Source organism: Sus scrofa, chromosome 1 (assembly GCF_054392235.1).
Source record: "Sus scrofa isolate SSC_HxYL_T2T_F1_AM1 chromosome 1, Sscrofa_HxYL_maternal_Yorkshire_Landrace_v2.0, whole genome shotgun sequence".
In the NCBI taxonomy this organism is placed as follows: domain Eukaryota; kingdom Metazoa; phylum Chordata; class Mammalia; order Artiodactyla; family Suidae; genus Sus; species Sus scrofa.
The window spans coordinates 21,110,956-21,135,668 of record NC_139383.1 but is presented as its reverse complement, the minus strand read 5'-3'; the positions used below and the strand labels follow the sequence as shown (position 1 = coordinate 21,135,668).

The window sequence follows — 24,713 nt, the reverse complement described above, 5'->3', positions numbered from 1 at the left end:
AATGGTGTGCCAAAATTAAAATGCACTCTGTGCATAATTATGACCTTTTAAAAGATAAGTATTATATTAGTTTGACCTATGATGTTATTAATGAATCTAGGCTGGCTTCTACTGCTCATTCCTTTCTTCTCAAAGGGGTTAATTAACTTGTTCAAAGTATAGCTACTAAATAAAGTCCCAGAATTTGAATGCAAGCTGGTATCTCTCTAAAGCCTTGCTCTTTTCACAACACCTCCATCAGTTTATGTGGAGGTGGGAAGGGACCTCCCCTTTCTGTTTTTACATTATGCTGTTTTAATGAAATTGCCAGGGTGCAAGTCTTGGCTCATAGGCATGCCCAATGGCAACACAAGGATTAATCTGGTAGAATTCAGGAGTTACCACTGCTTTAGGTCCCTGGTAGGTATATAGGCAGCCACAGTTTACACTTTTTTGAGCCCCTTCCCAAGATGTCCTACTGTATTTCCCATTTGATATATGGATTGAAACCTAACTTAGAAAAGTAGGTGTATGTCTGTCTCTTTGATTAAGAGCCAACTATTTCTAAAACACAATTATGACATTAAATTATTCGTACATATGAAATATTTACTAAACATTGTTTTATATCTCAGGATAGCAATATTTCAAATATGGATTTCTGTGTAGCTTTCTAGGCAAGAAAGTTAAGAATTTTTTGATTGTTGTTTTCTTCCTTTATAACACCTTTAACTCAAGGCTCACTGCAGCTTAGAAATGGCACAAAATCCACAGAAGACATACCCATACCCATGCACATGATGAAAGTGGCTTTGCTTGACAAAAAAAAAAAAAAAAGAAAGAAAAAAAAGAAAAAAGAAAAAGAAAGAAGAAGAAAAAGAAACAAACAAAAATTTCCTCCTTAAGAACTAGGAGTGGTCTCTTGAGACTGTTTTGCTGGATTTGGTAGACTGCTATGTGCAAAGATCACATTCTTGAGGTTGTGGTCGTGCTAAAGGGGTAAGAACAGAGGAAGAGGAAAGATTCTGAACAAAGAAGATTTAAGTTGACTAGCAGGGAGAAAAATCTTCACAGAGGAGTCTGTAAATTCAAGAGAAGTGGTGGGAGTCCTCACTGGAATACTTGGAGAAGAACTACACAGAATAACAGAGGCCCTTCTGTGGGGAACCATCTCAAGTTGGCAGTTGCTCAGACAAGTCCACCCACCGGGACCAGAGGCACTTACAGGCTCCATGGCTCTCTGAGCTTCTGGTAAGTACTCCCTGCCTACCATCTCTCAGGAAAATGGCCTGCGAGCCCCTAAGTCCTTCTCATGCAACAGATTCCCACCCGTGCTCTGTTGCACCTGAAACTGAGCAAGCATGAGAACCCTTGAAAAGAATCCTATGAGCTCATTGATTTTATCCATACAGATATCTTTTTTTCTTCACAAAATATTTGTACAAAAGTAGCATTTCCATCCCCTGTCATCAGCTAATAAATCTAGTATTTTCTTAGGGTTCTATTCATTGTTCAGAAAATGATATTGCCGGGACTGCTTCTTGTACCCCTCCCCACACATATCTTTCACTTCATCCATAGAAATTGAAGCACAGTGTTTGATGGGACACAGGTATGCCTGGAATAAAGACCACATTGTCAAAATTTTCTCTTAGCTGCAAGCAGCAGTATGAATAATTGGCCAGTGATTTATAAGTACAAGTGTTACTGGAAAAATTCCAGGAAAACATATTTAAAAGACTGTGTAAGCATGTTCTTTGCCTGCTCCTTGGGACTTCAGTTTGATGCTGGTGCTTCACCCATCAAATTGGACCATGAGGATATTGGTCACAGCCTAGGATTAGAAGAGAAGTGAGCTAGAAAGAGTCTTTTCCCCAAAGACTTAGTAAAGCAAATTCTCCATCCCAACTCTGGAATATCAACCTTCAGACTTCCATTTGGATGTTTTTTTCATTTGCAGCCAATGCTAGTCCTACCTGATATTAGTACAGATTAGTATAAATGCTAGTATTAAAATAAGAAATACAAGAAAGAAGTCACTAACTATAGCCCCATAATAACACTTTAGCTTTTTCTTTTTATCACATATTCTCTCAGTCCTGCTCTGAAATAATGACATAGTCTAAAGGAATTGTTAAATTTTTAACTTGTCTACCTGAATATTGACCTAGAAAAAAAGAATGCTTACATGCTTATTTTTTTCCTCTTCTAATTAAAATTATTGTATACTAATATTAAGGTGCCAGGCAAAGCAGACAGCATCCTCTACGTATTTTAAGGTTCTTTAGGACACTAAAGGAGCAAAAGAATCTCTGAAGCTGAAGGCTCTGGTCCTGTTAACATGTCCCTCCTCTCTAGGTCCTCCCATTCTCTGCTCTCCCAAGGATCCTCAGCTCTATCAGATTAAAACTCAGGAGAGAGGCAGGCCAATGATATTAGATGAGTGTCATCAGCCTGTAGGTGACCATGAAAGCAAAGGGCTGAATATATTTTTCAAGAATAAAAAGTTGGAGTTCCCGTCGTGGCTCAGTGGTTGACAAATCCGACTAGGAACCATGAGGTTGCAGGTTCGATCCCTGACCTTGCTCAGTGGGTTGAGGATCTGGCGTTGCTGTGAGCTGTGGTGTTGGTTGCAGACATGGCTCAGATCCCTGAGTTGCTGTGGTTCTGGTGTAGGCCAGCGGCTATGGCTCCGATTCGACCCCTAGCCTGGGAACCTTCATATACCGCAGGAGCAGCCCAAGAAATGGCAAAAAGACCAAAAAAAAAAGAATAAAGTTAAGTGAAAAAAGGCTCTCTGATAAATTTGTGCAGCATGTTCACATTTAAGTAATGAATAGAGGAAAGACACTCCACAATAAATACTGTGAAGAAGTGGCCAGAGATTCTGAAGGAAAAACAAACCAAAAAGATGTTTTCAATGTCTTTTGTTGATTCACTGGTGGAGAGTATCAACTTCTTGTGATCTGGGAAATAAAATATGAATTGAGAGATGGTTACTTGGATCTAGCAGCCAAGAGGCCATCAGTGAGAACTGATGCAAAGAACAGTTTCAGATGACAGGAATGGGGGTGGGGAGAGGTTCAGGCAGGAGCCAGGCTAAGATTCTGTGCATAAACATAGCCAAGGCTATAACCAGCACACAAACGATGGGCTGCTTTTTGTTTGCATTCAGTGGCAAATTCACTTGTTTGATGGGGCTTTTCAAGTCCTCTGTAGCAAATTAAAATTTGCCTTCAAACCCAGCCTGCATTAGATAACAAGCTGGAAAGCAGCTTTTCTTGGAAGGCAACCTCCTTTTTATGGCAGGCACCATAATGCTACCAAAGTGCCTGTTTGGAGCATCTGAAAAAGGCAGGGAAGCTCTATTGGGCACCACTAGGTTGAATCTTCACATCAGTCTTGAAAGGGTTTGGAGATCTAAACAACTGCTCCACGGTATGAAAATCAGCACGAACCTGTGGAGGTAGGCTGAACACTGGGAGAGAAGCAGCCAGGTGAGGTGCCTGAGAAGCTAACCTGCCCTTTGGGAATTCGGGTGGAAATTTGGAACTTAGAAGACTTTCTGGGTTTTTTTTTTCCCCCCACTGTTTGTAGTTTTTAAAAATAATTATTTACTTTTTAAAAAGCTTGGTATTTCATCAAGCTCTCTAATCATGTAGAGACAGTTTCTTCTTTTTATCTCTGTTTTTCAGCGCCTTCCCTTATCGTGTGCTAAATATATTTCACCATTTTATTCGGGCTGAAGCGCTGACACCATTATGTGACTTTCCACATCCAACTCCAAGCTGCAGATTTCAAGGATAAATCACTGTAATTATTTATGCTCTTGAAAAGAAACAGGAGGTGTACAAGCCAAACTAATATGCACCTTTAGCCCACCCAAATGACATTTTAGAAACTGATGGCTCTGAACCCTTAACTTTTGGCTGCCTACTTCTAGATCCCCTTAGCAGTCTGAGATAATTGGGCTTTGTGGAGTGAGTTGGGAAATTTTACTTATTTTTCAAAGACGACCAACCATAGCTACATATTTATTAGGATTTTTATGGAGTCCTAAAATATCAGCTCTCTGGGCTGGCAAATTCATCAAACACTCAGAAATAAACGGAAAACTAGAGGTTTGGAATTCAGGGTGATAGCTTTCACAGCTAGGGCTAGGGAAGTTTTTACTCAGTTGCTTTGCTTTATTTACAGAGGCAATTTTTTTTCTCACTAGCAATTTTCTCAGGTAATTTAAAATATCATCATAATCACAAACTTGAATCCCCTTCCTTTCATAAGGTGGAAATAGTTTATTAAATTAAAAAAAAGTTTATTAAAAATTATTTCAGGAGTTCCCGTCGTGGCGCAGTGGTTAACGAATCTGACTAGGAACCATGAGGTTGCAGGTTCGATCCCTGGCCTTGCTCAGTGGATTAAGAATCCAATGTTGCCATGAGCTGTGGTGTAGGTCGCAGACATGGCTCAGATCTGGAATTGCTATGGCTGTGGCGAAGGCCGGCAGCTACAGCTCCGATCAGACCCCTAGCTTGGGAACCTCCATATGCCATAGGTGTGGCTGTCAAAAGACAAAAGACAAAAAAAAAAAATTCTTTCCTGTTCTTTCCTGTTCCAGTCTGAGGTTGAAAGAGAAGTTTTTTGGGAAACGTTTTTCTTCGGATAGATGGATGGACCAAAAATGGGCCATATGAGTACCTTGAACTGGCTTTGTAAGGATAATGAGCATAAAGGCGATCACAATTTTCTTCAGAAAATGTCCTGGTCTTAGGGCTTTAATGTCAAATACAACCTCTTATCTCAACATAGTTGCCAAGTTCTGCTTAAAAAAATATTTATTTTCTGCTGCAAAAATTTCTTGGTTCATTGTTGAGCAGTACCTCCCAGGCCTTTGGGAAAAATCGTGGTGGGTTAGAAATGCTTCATGTTTTCCTTCTCTCTGCTCTTGCCTTTTTTATTTCAACCACTTAAAAAATATAATCTCTTAATCGCATGTTACCCAAGGAAATCTTGGTGGAAAATATTAGTGTTTAATTCATTTTACATAAGCAAATTTTTTAGGTGATAGAAGCTAATCATAAGCAGACACCAAGAAAATAATATACAGATTCCAATGCATTGAAGGCTGTTTTTTAAAAAGCTAATTTGTAGACTTATGTATCAAATTTATATGAATTTACAAAGTCACTATTTTCTATTACAAGGTATTTAATTTATCAAAATTTCAGCATTTCACGTGGGAACATTTCTTATTTTTTCAGTTCTTGTTTTTTCTTAATACACAAGAGTGTTCTAGATAAATTCTGATTTATTTTAGTTATAAATTTGAAATTAAGGCAATTCCCATTGTGACTCAGCAGGTTAAGAATCTGACTAGTATCCATGAGGATGCAGATTTGATCCCTGACCTTGCTCAGTGGGTTAAGGAGCCAGTGTTGCTCCCCACATACAGCTTGTATCTGTGTTGTGTGGCTGTAGCAGCTCCAATTCAACCCCTAGCCTGGGAACCTCCATGTACCACTGGTGCGGCAGTGAAAAAAGGAAAAAAAAATTGAAATTAAAAGTTAAAGCTGAGTGGAGTTCCCATCATGGCTCAGTGGTTAACAAATCCGATTAGGAACCACGAGGTTGTGGGTTCGACCCCTGGCCTCTCTCAGTGGGTTATGGATCTGGCGTTGCCATGAGCTGTGGTGTAGGTCACAGACACGGCTTGGATACCACATTGCTGTGGCTCTGGTGTAGGCCCAGCGGCTACAGGTCTGATTAGACCCCTAGCCTAGGATCCTCCATATGCCACAGGTGTGGCCCTAGAAAAGACGAAAGACCAAAAAAAAAAAAAAAAACAAAAAAAAAAAAAGAAGTTAAAGCTGAGAGGAATGTGAAAATATTCCTATTAAAGCTGATGAATATGTTCATAAAAAATCAATGAATCTGCCAAGCTGGCAAATTTTTCTGAAAACTTGGTGTGTGGTGCCTAGATCAAGCCATGGTGTTTTGTATAGTGTAGTGTCTACACTGCATAAATCCAGGGCACCATTCACATAGGCTATGAAATGAAAGCAGTCACAGGGAGCTGTATGACACAAAGACCCAGACAAGAGATCATAAGAGGTCTGGCCCCAGCCAGGTAGCCTGCCGGAAGCTGCATTAACGAGACTAGAAATTCCAGTCTAATTTGGACGAACACACATATCTTAAAAGTTCAAGGGGATAAAACACAGCCATCAGCACAGCTTGTAGGGTATGGTAGAATCACCTGGTGAAGATTTTTAAAGTTCTGAATCCAGGAGTTCATGTCGTGGCTCAGTGGTTAACGAATCTGACTAGCACCCATGAGTACTCAGGTTCGATCCGTGGCCTTGTTGAGTGGGTTTAGGACCTGGCGTTGCCGTGAGCTGTGGTATAGGTCGCAGACATGGCTTGGATCTTGCGTTGCTGTGACTGTGGTGTAGACTGGCAGCTACAGCTCTGATTAGACCTCTAGCCAGGAGGTTTAGCACACACACACACACATAGGATCTGGCATTGTCACTGCTGTGGTGTGGCTTGGATCCCTGGCTCCAGAACTTCTGCATGATGTTGAGGGTGCAGCCAAAAATAAATAAATAAATAAAAATAAAATAAAGTTTTAAATCCAGATTATACCCCAGACCAATTAGATGAGAATCTCCTGGTGGGATCCAGGCATGGACACTTTTTAAAAAGCTTACCGGCAATTGCAACAAGCAGCTGCGGTAGAGTAAAGAATTTGACTGGCATCTCTCCCTGGATCCTGGAAGGGAGACTGCATTCTCGGAATTCCCGCAGTGATAGGAGTGTCTCTGTTATTCATGGTGGGCCATCGGATCACTCCTGCATTTGTCCTCAGGAGCTGACTCAGAATTGAGGCTGGGCCGGCCCAAAACACTAACCTTGGGATCAGAGAGTTGCGTCTTTGAGCCGCAGTGATAGTAGCCCAACCGTTTAACATCTAGGAAGGGAAGGAGGGCTGGAGATTCAGTTCAGTCATGTGGCCAGTGAGTGAATCAATCAGTGCCTATATAATGAAGCCTCAAAAAATACTCTGGACACTGAGGCTTGGGGTGCTGCCTGGTTGGTGAACATATGGGTGTGCTGGAAGGGTGATGTGTCCTGAGTCCGTGAGGAGAGGGCATGGAAGCTCTGCATGCAGCCCCTCCCAGACCTGACCCTATGTATCTCTCTCTTTCTGTGTTTTTTAATTATTTTTTTTAGGTTTTTATTTTTTCTATTATGGTTGCTTTCCTATGTATCTCTTCATTCAGCTGGTCCTGATTTGTATCCTTTATAATAAAACCTTAATCAAAAGTATCATACTCTCCTGACTTCTCTAAGTCATTCTAGCAAATGATCAAACCTAGAGGGGTAGTAGGAACTCCTGAAATTGGCAGCCAGTTGATCAGAAGTGCAGGTAGTCTGGGGACCCCCAAACTTGTAGCTGGTGCCTGAAGTGAAGGCAGTTTTATTAGGGGTTTCCCTTAAACCTACAGGGGCTCATGCTAACAATAAGATCAGAATTGAATTGTAGTATGGCAGCAACCAAGGTGAGAACTGCTATTCTAGGAAATGGTGGTTCAGAGCATTAAGCAAGTGCCAGAATCAAGCCATCCATCCAGTCAAGGCAGGGGCACTATCAGGATCCAGCTAGGATGGGAATGTAAGCATGGGAGGAAGTCAAGGGCAGGCAGTAATGAGATACGAGGGGATGGCTTTAAAGTCCCATATGGGAATGAGAGTAGAATGTATGAATCAGACAAAAGGTGAGCCTTACAAAGTGCCCATATACTGTGGAATACTATAGCTGTGTGCTCCAACAAATGAGCTCCATTGTCCCCAGGGGGAGGGGGCTTTAGTACAAAGCCACAGGTTCTTTCCAGCATCACTACCACTAAAAGTTATTAACTGGAACTTTATGACTCAGGTGGAACTGAACCAGCTGGCGCTAGAGTTATTGCTAAGGCTGGATGATTCTGGAATCTGTAAGTACAAGATTTAAATAATTTAGGAGTTCTGTGCTGGCTCGACGGTAACGAATCTGACTAGCATCCTTGAGGACATAGGTTGGATCCCTGGCCACGCTTGGTGGGTTAAGAATCCAGTGTTGCTGTGAGCTGTAGTGTAGGTCGCAGACGTGGCTTGGATCTGGCATTGCTATATCTGTGGTGCAGGCCAACAGCTACAGCTCAGATTCGACCCCTAGCCTGGGAACTTCCATATGCCATGGGTGCGGCCCTGAAAAGACAAAGAAAAAAAATAATAAAGATTTAAATAATTTAGATCCTTCCCCTAAGTGGCTTCAAAAAATATGCTGGAGTTCCTGTTGTGGCTCAGCAGTAATGAATCCGACTAGTTTCCGTGAGGATGTAGGTTTGATATCCCTGGCCTCACTCAGCAGGTTAAAAAACTGGCATTGCCATGAGCTGTGGTGTAGGTCACAGATACAACTCCAGTTTGACCCCTAGCCTGGGAACTCCCATGTGCTTCAGGTATGGCCCTAAAAAGAAAAAAATGCTGAACATACAATAGTTTCAGTATGTCATGGTATTTTGTATTTCTTGCTATTGGAGTCCAAATGAGAAGCTCTTGTCAAGGTAGGATTGACACTGAGAAAAGTGACCAGACTGGCTGACTTCCAAAGGCTCTCAGACGGTGGCATTTATCTTGATGAACTGACCACACTCTCAGCTTTCGAGGTGCGTAATTTCCATCTCGCCACCACTCTAGAGTTGCTTCAACTTGAACAAGCTAACTCACACTGCATACACATCAGCAATCTAAAGTATATAAACCAGAATATATGTTAATTCAAAATATATCAATATGACTAGGATTTCTCTGTACAAAAAGCTACCTGGAAAGAAATTAGAAAAATGTTTTGAGCACGCAGTTAAAACATATCTGGGGAGTTCCCGTCGTGGCGCAGTGATTAACGAATCCGACTAGGAACCATGAGGTTGCGGGTTCGGTCCCTGCCCTTGCTCAGTGGGTTAACGATCTGGTGTTGCCATGAGCTGTGGTGTAGGTTGCAGACCGCGGCTGGGATCCCGCGTTGCTGTGGCTCTGGTGTAGGCCGGAGGCTACAGCTCCGATTCGACCCCTAGCCTGGGAACCTCCATATACCGCGGGAGTGACCCTAGAAATGGCAAAAAGACAAAATAAATAAATAAATAAATAAAAAATAAAACATATCTGGGAGTTCCCTTCATGGTGCAGCGGAAAAGAATCCAACTAGAATCCATGAGGATGTGGGTTCGATCCCTGGCCTCGCTCAGTGGGTTTAGGATCCAGCATTGCCATGAGCACAAGCTGCAGTGTAGGTCGAAGATGTGGCTTGCATCTGGCATGGGTGCAGCTGTGGAGTAGGCCTGCAGCTGCAGCTCCAATTTGACCCCTAGCCTGGGAACTTCCAAATGCCGCAGGTATAGCCATTAAAAAAGACAAAAACCCAAAACCAAATCTGTCATTCCACAACTAGAATGCCTAATGGCCTGCAGCTCCATGAGATGTTGGGTGTCCCTCTCCACCGTGTGGCTGTGCACACCTGCTCTGTGACCAGCCTTCAGTCTCTGCATGGCACAGGTAAGGCCCTGCAATACTTGTCTCTACTACTGTCCATTTTCTTTGCCTGCTGTATTGATCAATGTTCTCTGCTGATCAATTCTTTGAAGTTCTGTTAACTTTAATCAGGTTACTGTCAAATCTTGCTGGCCTGAGAACCATTCTGTTTATCAAGGTGACTTTATGTAACTCTCCTCTAATCCATCGTGTACTGAGTTTATGATTGACTCTCAGAGGATCATTTTTTTTTTTAATTTTTTTGAATTATCTTTTTTTAGTTTTCTTCTGATTTAAAAACATGCTTTTCATTGGAAAAGTCACAAAAATAAATTCATAATTTCACCACCTGTTTGGAATATAATATATTTTTTTTTACTTACAAAGCTTGTTTCTGGGTTGCTATGAGTATTCTGTTTTTTTTTTTTTTTAACAGCTCTACTGATATAATTTATATATAAAATTCACCCACTTTGGAATTCTCCTGTGGTACAGCAGTTTAAGGATCTGGTGTTGTCATTGCAGTGGCTTGGGTTGCTGCTGTGGTACAGGTTATATCCCTGGCCTGGGAATTTCCACATGCCATGAGTGAGGCCAAAAAAAAATTCACCCATTTTCAGTGTACAATTCAATGATCGTTCTTAAAAAATATGGAGCTACGCAGCCATCATCACAATCCAATTTTAGAACATTTCCGTCAACTCAGATAGATCCCTCCTGCCCATTTTCTGGAGCCCATTCCTACCTCCAGCTCTGGCAACCGCTAATCCGCTAGTCTCTATAGATTTGCCTATCTGAGACAAAAATTAAATAAAATAAAACAAAGGGGTTCCCATCATGGCGCAGTGGCTTACAAGTCTGATTGGGAACCATGAGGTTTCGGGTTTAATCCCTGGCCTTGCTCAGTGGGTTGAGGATCTGGCATTGCCAGGAGCTGTGGTGTAGGTTGCAGACACGGCTTGGATCTGGCATTGCTGTGGCTCTGGTGTAGGCCAGCATCTACAGCTCTGATTGGACTCCTAGCCTGGGCACCTCCATATGCCGTGGGAAGCAGCCCTAGAAAAAGAAAAAAGACAAAATAAAAAAAAATTTTTTTTAAAGATTTGCCTATCTGAACATTTCATATAAATGGGTCAAAGCAATATTTGATCTCTTGTTCCTGGCTTTTTTCACTTAGCATAAGGTTTTTGAGGCTCATCCTTATTGTAACATGCATTGTTCCTTTTTATTGCAGAATACTCTTCCATTGTGGGTATACCACATCTTATTTAACCATTCACCACTTGATAGAAGTTTGGATGGTTTCTACTTTTTGACCATTGCGAATAATGATGGTGTGAATATTTACGTACCAGTCTTTGTGTGGACGTATGTTCTCCTTTCTCTTTGGTAGATACCTAGAGGTGGAATTTCTGCACTGTATAATAAATTCATGTTTAAGGAATTCCTGTCGTGGCTCAGTGGTTAATAAATCCGACAAGGAACCATGAGGTTGCAGGTTCAATCCCTGGCCTCGCTCAGTGGGTTAACGATCCGGAGTTGCTGTGAGCTGTGGTGTAGGTTGCAGACATGGCTCAGATCCCAAGTTGCTGTGGTTGTGGTGTAGGCTGGCAGCTGTAGCTTCGATTCAACCCCTACCCTGGGAACCTTCATATGCTGCAGGTGTGGCCCTAGAAAAGACAAAAAAAAAATAGATGAATTCATGTTTAACATTTTAAGAAATGGTCAAACTTTTCTGAAGTGGCTGCACTATTTTAAATTCCCACCAGACATGCATGAAATTTCTAACTTTTTCACATCATTGCCAACACTTGTTATTGTCTGATTTTTTTCTTATAGTTATCCTGGTAGGTTTGAAGCAGTATCTCATTATGGTTTTAATTTGCATTTTTCTAATAACTAGTGATGTGAGACATGTTTTTATGTGCTTGTTAGCCACTTGTATATATTCTTCGGTGAAATGTTCATCCAGATTTTCTTCTATTTCTAATATTCAGTTGCTTGTCTTTCTTCCTACTGATTTGAAAGGGTTCTTTGTATGTTCTAGACAATAGTCCTCTACCATATATACAACTTGCAAGTACTTTTCTCTTTTTCTTTTTTCCTTTTTTTATGGCCGCACCTCTGGCACATGGAAGTTCCCAGGCCAGAAGTAGAATAGATGCTGCAGCTGCAGGCAACAACAGATCTGAGCCACCTCTTCAAACTCTGCCACAACTTGTGGTGATGCCAGAACCTTAACCTCTGAGTGAGGTCAGGGATCAAACCCACATCCTCGTGGAGACTATGTCAGATCCTTAACCCACTAAGTCACTGGTTCATTTTCTTTTCTTTTTCTTTTTTTTCTTTTTTTGGCTGTACCCATGGCATGTGGAAGTTCCCAGGCTTGGAATGGAACCCATACCATGGCAGTAACCTGAGCCAGAGCAGTGATAAAGCCAGATCCTTATTCTGCTGAGCCACCAGGGAACCCCATCTTTTCATTTTCTTAATAGTGCCTTTTGAAGCACAAACTGTTTTAATTTTGATGAAGCCTAATTTAGCGTAATTTACACCTTCCTCTATGATCTGATGTGAATTTGAAGGTCTGTTGTGTATGGGACTCAGGAAAGGAAGAATGGTAAAAGTATGGGGGAGGGTACTAAAGAAAGAGAAATATCTTCAAATATTTAATTAGAATTCATGATAGGAAGAACCTGGGAAACAAATTTCAATTCAGAGTGTTAAAAGTTTAGCAATTTAACATGTCTAAAAATTGAATGAATTGTGTTGATAATATGCTTGCTAAGTCTAGAAGCATTTTAAATCACTTACCAGAGATATTGTAGAGTGAATCCAAGCAACTCATAGATGGTGTTTTCTGAATTTCATTCATTTGAATATTATCTTCACAATTTTTGCCATATGGGAAGGTACCATTTATTCCATTCTTAATGTTTTCTTTGCATCAGGTCCCTTTTTCTGTCTAAATAAGTTTATTTTTAAATGACACTTTAGATCACTACTATAAAAGAAAACATTTCTATGCCTGTGATCTGATCTCTCTTTGTTAAAAGGAAGATTAATTAGTTGGAGGTATGGTAACACCAAACTGATCATTTTTCTTTCTCTAGTTAGGAGGGTTGAAAGAAGATTGAATAGGAATTTTTTTTTCTCACTAAGCAATTCAACGCTTTTAATGTCATACTTGTGTGCCACCTAAAATCATCAATCTATTCACACAATTGGAAAGCGTACAGTATGACTGTAATTCACACCAGTGCTTCCCAGTCTTTTCACAACTTGTCACATACAGAGGACAATATCGCGGGGCACACTGGGGTACACTACCATGGCAGCTGCTCACCACCTGGGATGATGGGCCCAGGGGAGCTGACACAGCCCAAGCAGCACCCCACCCCACCCCAACCCAAAACAGAGGAAACGGATATATTGATACATAATGAATTCTTCCAGTTAGCATTCTATTGAATTCTTTCTAGAAGTCTATATAATTCTGTACTACTTAGTCTTAAGTTTTGGGAATCCAAACATTCAGCTTCAAGTAGTTATTTTTTGTATGTATGTCTGTGAACTCATAGGCTGACTAAAGACCATTCTGCCCCTTCTAGAATATTTTCTTTGGGGGTATTTGGCATCTCCCTTTGTATGTATGACAGAGGAACAGCACTGAAATCAAGTTGCTATGTTACAAGGGGAAACAAATCCTCCTTGCTCCCTAACCACCAGATGAAACCACAGACGGCTTCTCTTCTTGGATTATAAATCCTTTTCTCCAACTGATACATTGGAAAGTCTGATTCAGTAAGAATGTGGCATGTGTGTGTAAAGAAACCGTCCTTACAGTCCTTCTAACCTTACTTGTATAAGTGCACTTTAGTTCTGAAAACAATCGGTTCATTCTAAACCAAGTAGATGAGCAGGTAAGACGAAATGTTGTCTTTAAGAGCATAGCTTTTGGCTGAGTTTCCCTTATTTGGAAGCATTTGAAATGCTGCTAAGCCTCCCTGTGTCTCTATGACTGGTGAACATCTGATACCAGTTTACAGATTCCATGATTCATTAAAGGATTTTGGTCTGTTTCTACTCCTTTAGTCCCCTGTCTTTATTCTAAAGATTTCCCCATTAACAGACTTCAGCATTTTCCTAAATGGACAGATTATTTCTCTGAGTTTATTTGTGGGTTTTTTGCATTGTCCTTTTTTTTCTAATTACAGTGATTTACCATCACTGGTGGGAGTTTTTTTATTGGGTTTTTTTTTTTTGCTTTTGAGTTCCTTTCTTGGGTGGGAGATCATTTTTGGCTTCAGACCGGAATGTCCCAGAATAACTTGTGTTTAAAAGACTACTTGTGTGTTGCAGTTTTAAGGAACTCTCATGGTTGAGGCCAAGCTCTATCTATAGGCACCAAATAGAGTGGGAATATTTATCTCTCTGATTTCTGCACTAAGACTCCCATTACTTCAAAGTACATTAGGTTCACTCAGGCCTGGAAGAAGCAAAGCAGTAAATGGACATCTAAGTATAGACTGAATGTCTTCTGTCTCCTCAAATTCATAGGTTGAGATATAATCCCCAATGCAGTGATATTTGGAGGTAGGGTCTTTGGGAAGTAATTACATCATGAGGGTGGAGCCCTTATGAAAGGGATTAGTGCCTTTAAAAAAAGACCCCAGAAGCTTCCTTATCCCTTCTGTCCTTGAAGACACAGCCAGAAGACAGCTGATTATAAAGGAGTCACCAAATTTGCTGGCACCATGATCTTGGACTTTCCGGCATCCAGAACTGTAAGAAATAAACGTTTGTTGTTAAAGTCACCCAGTTTATGGTGTTTTTGTTATGATGGCCCGAATGGTTAAGACTGGATGTTATAGTAAGAAGTGGGATTTTACTTTATTTTTTTTTTTTGTCTTTTTGTCTTTTTAGGGCTGCACCTGCAGCATGTGGAAGTTCCCAGGCTAGGGGTGCAATTGGCCTACGCCAGAGCCACAGCAACACCAGATCCGAGCCACGTCTGTGACCTACACCACAGCTCACAGCAGTGCCAGCTCCTTGGCCCCACAGAGCGAGGCCAGGGGTCGAACCTGAAACCTCATGGTTCCTAGTCGGATTGGTTTCTGCTGCACCACGACAGGAACTCCAAGAAGCAGAATTTTAATTCTTAGTGCTTTTCAGTCACCCGAAGACCTTGTTAAAGTGCAGATGTTGACTCAGGCTGGAGTTGGGACTGAGAAATTACCTTTCTAACAAATTCCTAGATGATATTGGTGCTTGCTGATGGAGTACCATACTTTGAGAACCATTTGTATCTAATATTTCCCAAATTTGCCTGAAGGTAAGACTCTTCAGAGATGGCTCTTGTATATACAGAATCCCACATCTTTCTGTGGGAACACTACTCCAGAGGTCTGCTTTGGGATCTTTGGTCTGCCCTCTCAAGAACCCCTTCATGCTCAGGTTTCAAACCTGACTTACTGGTGCTCCTCTTCTCACCAGTCATTCATTTTCCCACCGCCCTTCCTTTCAATCTCTCTCTTTCTCTCCTTTCTTTCCTTCCAACACATATTTGTGGAGCATGCCCTTGGGAGAAATATCTGAATAAGTAAACCAGTAAATTAACAGGAGAATTACAGCTTGTAATTGAAATAAATAGGGTGAGAGATACAGAGGGATGGGGATGAGGTGGGAAACTATTTAAGCCAAGGTCATCAGGGTGTCTCTAAGGAAGAAGGTCAAGCTAAATTTGTATCAAACCCTCTAGCCTGAGCCTCATTATTTGATGAACATGCCTGTGTTTTACCGACGTATTGCCTTCGTGTGTGTGTGTGTGTTTACCATGAGTATTGTCTCACTAATTCCATCTGCTAATTGATTAAAGACCAATCTGCATGCCACCACCTTCATCCAGGCCCCTCTAGCATATGTGCTACCTACCTCATATGCCCCTAAAGTACCTATGATACCTCTGATCTTGTCTAGATAGCCTGCCCTAAATTATATTTGTTTTGTGATAATAACAGCTATATTTTGCAAGCATGCTTTATTGGTTTGCATACATATTCTGAAATTATTCAACAACCCTGGAAGGTGACCTTACTACCTCCGTATTTTGGGTAAAGAAACTGAAACTTGCAGAAGCTAAATAACCTACCCAGAGTCACACAACAAATAAGTGAGAGAGCTGAAATGCAAATATGCCCTCCCAGTTGGTCTGTTTTTTGTATTTTGTTTTTTGTCTTTTTGTCTTTTCTTGGGCTGCACCTGTGGCATATGGAGGTTCCGAGGCTAGAGTCTAATTTGAACTGTAGCTGCTGGCCTACGCCATAGCCACAGCAACTCGGGGTCTGAGCTGAGTGTGCGACCTACTCCACAGCTCATGGCAACACCAGATCCTTAACCCACTGAGCAAGGCCAGGGATCGAACCTGCAACCTCATGGTTCCTAGTCGGATTCGTTAACCACTGTGCCATGACAGGAACTCCTGCTGTAGCAGATCTTAAGCAACATGAGGGAACCTAACATTAGTGTAACACTAAAGAGAAAAAAAAAGAAAAAAGAAAAGAGAACAGAATTCCCTTCCCATCTTGTATCGGTTTGCTGGGTACTGTTACAAAGCACACATATGGAGTGGCTTGAATGATGGAAATGTATGGTCTCACAGCCCTAGAGACTTGAAGTCTGAGCAGGACCATGGTCCCTCTGAACATTCAGGGATGCATTTGTGCTGGGGCTCCTTCCTAGCTTCTGACAGTTCCTTGGTTTATGGTGGCATAACACCAGTCTTCTATGGTGTTCTCCCCACGTGTGTGAATCACTATGCCCAAATTTCTCCTTTTTATGAGGACACCAGTCATATCGGATTAGAGGCCCATCCTACTGACCTTACCTTAACTTATTATGTATGTAACAATCCCATTTCCAAATAAGGTCGTATTCCGCGGCACTATGGGTTAAGATGTCACATATGAACTTTTACGGGACACAACTGTTCAACTTTGGACATAGAGTATTGCTGCCTGCCATATCAGTAAGGAAAGGATGATGTGGTCATCAAGCTATCAGCCACTGAAGCCACACCTCCATGGTGCACCTTGAGAAGATTTGGGATGGAGAAGCAAACGGGATATTGGCTCTAGATAGTTAAAGTGCCTATCAAAGGAATGAGTTCAATGAGCCCAGACTCTTGCATCTTCCCATACACAGGAAAGTGCTAAATTCATTAGCTTGAGATGTCTGCTTTTTCTTTTATTATTATTGTCATTATTATTTTTATTAAAGTATAGTTGATTTATACTGTTGTTCCAATCTCTGCTATATCGCATATATATCTATACTTCTTTTCATACTATTTTCCATCATGTTTTATCCCAGGAGATTGGATATAGTTCCTTGTGCTATACAGTAGGACCTCATTGCGTATCCATTCTAAATGTAGTAGTTTGTATCTATCAAGCTCAAACTCCCCGTCCATCCCACTTCCTCCCCCCACCCCTTGACAACCACAAGTCTGTTCTCTATGTCTGTGAGTCTGTTTCTGTTTTGTAAGTAGGTTCATTTCTGCTATATTTTAGTTTTCATATATAAGTCATATCATATGGTATTTGTCTTTCTCTTTCAGGCTTACTTCACTTAGTATGAGAATCTCTAGTTGCATCCATGTTGCTGCAAATGGCCTTATTTTCTTCTTTTGTGGCTGCGTAGTATTCCACTGTGTATATGTATACCACATCTTCTTAATCCATTCATCTGTTGATGGACATTTAGGTTGTTTCCATGTCTTGGCTTGGTATTCCATGTGAATAGTGCTGCAATGAACCTAGGGGTGTGTATATCTTTTTGAATTATAGTTTTGTCCAGATATATGCCCAGAAGTGAGATTGCTGAATCACATGGTATTTCCATATTAAGTTTTCTGAGGACCCTCCGTACTCTTTTCCATAGAGGTTGTACCAGTTTACGTTCCCACCAACAGTGTAGGAGGTTTCCCTTTTCTCCACACCCTCTCCAGCATTTGTTATATGTAGACTTATTAACGATGGCCATTCTGACTGGTGTGAGGTGGTACCTCATTGTAGTTTTGATTTGCATTTCCTAATAGTTTGTGATGTTGAGCATCTTTTCATGTGCCTATTGGCTATCCATATGTCTTCTTTGGATTCAAATCAATAAAATTAGAAATGATAAAGGAGGAGTTACAACTGACACCGCAGAAATACAAATGATGAAAAGAGACTACTCTAAGCAAATATATGCCAACAAAATGTTTTTTTTCTTTAACAGTAATCTTTTGATATTTCAATGACCTGGGTTGTGTGGGGTTTTGTTTTTCTGTTTTTTGTTTTTGTTTTGTCTTTTCTAGCGCCACCCATGCAGCATATGGAGGTTCCCAGGCTAGGGGTCTAATCAGAGCTGTAGCCACCAGCCTACACCAGAGCCACAGCAAAGCGGGATCCGAGCTGCATCTGCAACCTACACCATAGCTCACAGCAATGCCAGATCCTTAACCCACTGAACGAGGCCAGGGATTGAACCTGCAACCCCATGGCTCCTAGTTAGATTCATTAACCACTGAGCCACGATGGGAACTCCATTTTTTTTGGTAAAAATTCCTGCATGTCCTGGTTCCTCCCTTACCTCCTTGGAACGGTCCCTCAGAACTATCTGAGAGACTGTCTCCCAGGCTTAAGTCCTCAGTATGTCCACTGAATAAAACATAATTCTCAACTTTTAAGTTGTGAATTTTTTTTCACATACACAGTTGACACAACTCATAACACATTTCTGCCACATAGCTTTTCTCACAATGCTGATCCCTAACCTAGAGAAAGATGTAGTTGTCCTATTTGCCCTTTCCCAAAGTCAACACTGCAGAGGGGTCAAATCATCAATTTAGACAAGTTTCGTGGTGCCAGAATTGAACCTAGTTTAGCTTTGATTTTCAATAGATGTATTTGTCCTGGACTGGGGGGAGTGGAGACCCCATTCTTCAAAGGCCCATGCAGACTGTCATGTGCACTGGATCCCAGGGCAGAGCAGAGGCTCCACAGGAATCTGGGTTGGACCTGATTGCAGTTTTTGAAGGATCTCCTGGGAAAACAGGGGTGAATGTGGCTCGTCGTGGGGGAAGGATATTGGAGGCAAGGCTCTCAGGAATATTCATCAGCATGCATTTCTCTGGAGGTGGCCGTTTGGGGAAAATCTGGCCCCACCCATCAGTGCTGAGAAGCCCCAGGCCAACAACAATCCAGGTGGGATCACAGCCCCACCCATCAGTAAACAGGCTGCCTAAAGATCCCCCAGGAACACAGCTGCCTCTAATCTCATCCAGAGACAAAGCTTAGTGGGTTAAGGATCCAGTATTGCTACTGCTATGGCACAGGCTTGATTCCTAGATGGGAACAACGGAATGCAGTGGGTGAGGCCAAACAAACAAAAACCAAAAACAAAAACAAACAAAAATAAAACCAAAAAACCCCCCAAACACTTCTTCCTAAAAGCCTTTGGAGAGTTTGAGGGTTTTGAGCGTGAACCACCCATTCTCCTTGCTTGGCCCTGCAATAAGCTTTTCTCTGCCCCAGACTCTGACATTTTGGTTTCTTTGGCATCACTGTGCATTGGGCACATGGACATGCATTCAGTAATAATATTAATATCAAGAAATATTTCTAATCAAAAAAGAAGTGGGGGTGGTAGTTTAGGAAGCCCTAAATGGGACCTGACCTATACACAGAATGTCATAATGCAGAATAGGTTAGAATGTTGCAAAGTCAAATATTTAAAGTCCAGCCAACCACAAAGCACAGGGCTTATAAATGCTAAAAATATTGAATAGACCAAATGGACATTTTGTGTAATAGACTGCAAAATTCTGAGAAGAGAGATTCTATCACCTGCCCCAGTTTTGATCCCCAGCAATGCCTAGCTCAGGGCAATGCACAGAACAGGTTTTGATATATTTATTTTTTTTTCCTTTTTACTGAGACACCTACAGCATAGTCAAGTTCCCAGGCTAGGGGTTGAATTGGAGCTGCAGCTGAGGCCTATGCCACAGCTTGTGGCCTTGCTGGATCCTTAACCCACTGAATGAGGACAGGATTCAAACTTGCATCCTCACAGAGACAACGTTGGGTTCTTAATCTGCTAAGACACAATGGGACTCCTATTTATTTATAGAATTTAGTGTGTGTAGTTAAAAAAACACATAAAATTTACTATCTTTATTTTTAGGGTACATTTTATTAGTGTTAGGTATATTTACATTGTTGTGAAACATCTTCAGAACCTTTTAATATTGCAGAACTGAAAATCTATGCTATTATACAACAACTCCCTTTTGCCCCCTCATCCCAGCCCCTAACAACCACAATTTTGCTTTCTGTCTCTATGAATTTGACCACGTTAGATACTTTATATAAGTGAAATACAGCATTTGTCCTTTTGTGACTGGTTAATTTCATATAGCATGATGTCCTCAAGATCCGTCCATGTTGCAGCATGTGACAAGATTTCTGTGCTTTTTAGGGTGGCATATTATACCACTGTATATATATATTCATTTTGTTTATCCATTCATCCTGTTGGTGGACCTTTGCGTTGCTTCTAGTTTTTGGCTCTGGTGAATAGTCCTGCTGTGTGCATGAATATGCAAACATCTCCTGGTTTATGCTTTCAGTTGTTTTGGATATATGTCCAGACGTAAGATTTCTAGATTATATGGTAGTTCTATTTAAATTAAAATTGTATGCGTATTTTAATTAGTAACTACTTTAAGATAATTAAATGAGTAACTAAAATATTAATAAAATTAATATGAGGAATTGCATACTCTCTTTCAAGGTGCTGGCACTGTTTAAAAATCCCAACAATGCACCAACTTCTCCACATCCGTTTCAACATTTCTTCCTCCCTCCCTCCTTCCATCCCTCCCTCCCTCTCTCCCTCCCTTCCTTCCTTCCATCCTTCCTTCTTTCTTTTATAATAAGCTTCTTAATGAATATAAAATGATAACTCATTGTGCTTTTGACTTGCATTTCTTTAATGATTAGCGATGTTGAGTGTTTTTTCATACATTTGTAGGTCATTTGCATATCGTCTTTGGAGAAATATCTATTCAAGTCCTTTGTCCATTTTTTAATGGGGTTAACTGATTTTTGTCGATAAATTGCAGGAGTTCTTTATCCAGGATATTAACACCTTATCAGATATTAGCCTTACAAATATTTTCTTGCATCCTATAGGTTGCCTTTTCACTCTGTTGATTATGTCTTTTGATGAACAAAAGTCTTTAAGTTTAATGTAGTCCCATTTGTCTATTTTTGCTTTTGTTGGCTGTGCTTTTGGTTTCATATATAAGAATTAACTACCAAATTTAGTTCTGAAGATTTTCCCCTACGTTTTCTCCTAGAAGCTTTGTAGTTTTAAGGCTTATGTTTAGGTCTTTAATCCATTCCGAGTCAGTTTTTGTGTATGGTGTAAAATAAGGGCCCAGCTTCATTAATTACAAGGTGAATATCCAGGTTTCCTAGCACCATCTTTTGCAGAAACTGTCCCTTTCCCATTTAGTTGTCACCCTTGTCAAAGATCATCTGAGCACATACTCGGGGATTTACTTCTGGGCTCCCTATTCTATTTCTTCGGTCTATGAACACCGTGTTGAATGCCAGCTTGGTCATTAAGTCAGTAAAGTCCTCCAATTTTATTCTTTTTCAAATTTCAAACTAGCTCTTTGAGGTCCTTTGAAATCCCATATGAATTTTAGGATTTTTTTCCCCCTGTTTCTGCAAAAACTTCCATGAGATTTTGATAGGGATTATGTTGAATCTGTAGATGACTTTGGGTGGTATGGACATTTTAGCATTATTAAGATTTCAAGTTCATGAACATGGAGTGTATTTCTATTTATCTGTTTCTTTTAAAATTTCTTTTAACAATGTTCTGCAGTTTTTAGTGTACTTGTATTTCATTCCTTTAAGTTTATTCCTAAGTATGATTTGATGCTGTGGTAAATGGAATTTTTTTTTTTTTTTTTTTGCCTCTCCCATGGCATGTAGAAGTTCCTGGTCCAGGGATCAAACCTACACCACAGTAGTGACCTGAGCCACAGCAGTAACAACGCTGAATCCTTAACCACTAGGCCATGAGGGAACTCCTGAAATTGTTTTCTTAATTTCCTTTACCAACTGATAATTGTTAGTGTATAGAAATGCAACTGATTTTAGGGAGTTCCCGTCGTGGCGCAGTGGTTAATGAATCTGACTAGGAACAATGAGGTTGTGGGTTCAATCCCTGGCCTTGCTCAGTGGGTTAAGGATCCGGCATTGCCGTGAGCTATGGTGTAGGTTGCAGATGTGGCTCGGGTCCTGCGTTGCTGTGGCTGTGGCATAGGCCGGCTGCAGCTCCAATTAGACCCCTAGCCTGGGAACCTCCATATGCTGCAAGAGCAGCCCTAGAAAAGGCAAAAAGACAAAAAAAAAAAAAAGAAATGCAATTGATTTTGTATCCTGAAACTTTGCTGAATTTATTTGTTAGTTCTAACAGGTGTGTGTGTGTGTGTGTGTGTGTGTGTGATCTTTAGGGTTTTCTATATATAGGAACATGTCATCTGCAAATAGAAATACTTTTACTTCTTCCTTTCCAATTTGGATTGTTTCTTCTTTTCCTTGCTTAATTGCAGTGGATAGTACTGACAATACTATGTAGAATAGATGTGGTGAAAGTGGGAATCCTTGTCTTATTTTTTTATCTTCGAGGAAATGTTTTTCAGTCTTTCACTACTGAGTATGTTATTAGCTGTAGGCTTTTGATGTATTGACTTTATTATGTTGGTGGTTTATCATGAAGGTAGTTTCCTTCAGTTCCTATTTGGTTGAATGTTTACATCATGAAAAGGTTGTTAGACCTTGTCAAATACTTTTTCTGGGTCAGTCGAGCTGACTATTTTTTTATCCTTCAGTCTGTGAATTTGGTATATTATATTGATTGACTTTTATATGTTGAACAATCCTTGCATTCCAGGAATAAATCTGGCTTGGTCAGGGTGTATAATCCTTTTTAAATGTACTGTTGAATTTAGTTTGCTAGTCTTTGGGGTGGGGGGGGGGGTGGTTTCCTGTGCCCATGGTATGCAGAAGTTTCTAGGCCAGCCTTAGCCACAGCAGGGACCTGAGTCACGGCAGTGACAACACCAAGTCCTTAACTGTTAGGCCATCAGGGAATTTCAGTTTGCTAGCATTTTTTTGAGGATTTTTGCATCAGTATTCATCAGGGATGATACTGGTGTATAGTTTTCTTGTAATGTCTCTATCTGGCTTTAGTATCAGAGTAATGCTACCCTCATGGAATGAATTTTGGTGCGTTTCCTTCTGCTCAATTTTTTTTGCAAGAGTTTTGAGAAGGATTAGAGTTAATTCTTCTTTATATGTTTGGTAGTCTTCTTCAGTGATACCATCTGGTCTTGAGCTTTTCTTTGTTTGGAGATATACATCCGTCTTCCTCCTTCTCTGTATATATCTCTTTGTCATTAGAAACTATAAAGACTATACATGATTTGAAAATGAGACTGTGCCAAACAATGGCCAGAGACACATCATCCATTTTATGCTTTCTTGTTTGTCAGGTCACTCAGAAATATAATGCTATCAGGTATAATGGCTATTGCTTTTCACTTTGAATTCTTTCTTTCTTTTTAGGGCTATACCCACAGCCTATGGAGGTCAGGGGTCAAATTGGAGCTGCAGCTACTGGCCTACACCACAGCCACAGCAACCCAGAATCTCAGTCGCATCTGCGACCTGCACCACAACTCACGGCAATGCATCCTTAACCCACTGGGTGAGGCCAGGGATCAAACCTGTGTCTTCACGGATACTAGTCAGATTCGTTTCCACCGAGCCATGACGGGAATCCTGAATTATTTCTTATGTGTGCATTTACTTGCAGCTATTTTCCCTTCCACAAAAATTCAAGATCCCCTTTCCACTTCCTGTCATGCCAAGTCTCTGAGGCCTGGCCAGAATACCAATATTCTGCACCATGGTGTCTTGTGACTGGCAGTGCCCATTTGGTATACCTCATTTTCCTCTGATCTCCGCGTCTCATTTGTTGCTTAGATAAAATAGTGTTGCTGACTTGGCTATTTGCATTCCAGCCAATACTGAGTACATTTTCTGTGATGTGTAGTGAGTACAGTCACGGTGCTTTGGTCATTACCAGTCATCTTGAGAGGTTATGTTGAATTTGTCTCTGACACCTTAGTTTCCATACGAAGATGGGCACTGGATGCTGTGCCTGGATGCGTTCTTTTAGGACACTCTTGGGTCCTGCTTTCCCCCTTGGGTTGTGGGAGTGGATGGGCTTGAAGAGGGTAGCTTTTTTGTTTTAAAAGTAATACTTTGTCATTGCAAATAAAAATCAGAATACTTGGCTCACAAGTTTCTGTCTCCAAAAATTGAGCTGTTCTAGTGTGTATGATACTTACATATTTCTAGCTTTAAATATGATTGTGGGAGTTCCCTGGTGGTGCAGCAGGTTAAGGATCAGACTTTGTCACTGCTGTAGCACAGTTTCCATCCCTGACCTGAGAATTTCGAATGCTGCAGGCCAAAAAAAATGTCACTGTGGAATGCTATCACATATTTAAAATATGTAACAATAAAGCAGAACTACATATTAAAAAAGGAATAAAGGTTGTTACTTTAAGCCATTGAAAAAAATAAAATAAAATAGTGTTGCTGGATTTTTCCCTTTCACCTGTCTCATGACAGAGCCCTGACCCATTTACTCAAGTAACTGCACACAATTCAGAGATCTTTTGAGAACCAAACTGCTAGCTATTTGAGATTAATCTTGTAAACTGATAAAATACCTGTAATACAGGTTTTTGAAATATGGCTTCTACTTTTTATTGTTATTTAATCTTTAGTGTTTCTTGATGACATCTGAGAGCTGGGAGGTCTTTTTTTAATGATTCAATCTCCTTACTAGTTATTGGTCTGCTCAGATTGTCTTTTTCTTCATGATTTATTTTTGGCAGGTTGTGTGTTTCTAGGAATTTTCCTCTTTCTTCTAGGTTATCCAATTTGTTGGCTTACAATTATTCATAGTATTCTCTTATAGTCCTTTTTATTTCTGTAGCATTGGTTGAAATTCTCCCTTTTCACTTT

The 24,713-nt window shown here is 40.7% G+C and overlaps 1 long non-coding RNA gene across 1 annotated transcript; it reads left to right on the top strand.

The window, feature by feature from the left end:
- The first annotated feature begins 1,090 nt into the window (after nt 1-1,090).
- LOC106506455 (uncharacterized) lies at nt 1,091-23,379 on the top strand. Its single transcript, XR_002342513.2, has 3 exons — nt 1,091-1,230; nt 9,473-9,576; nt 23,241-23,379. It is a non-coding gene; the product is annotated as an uncharacterized LOC106506455 (long non-coding RNA).
- Nucleotides 23,380-24,713: the final 1,334 nt, after the last annotated feature.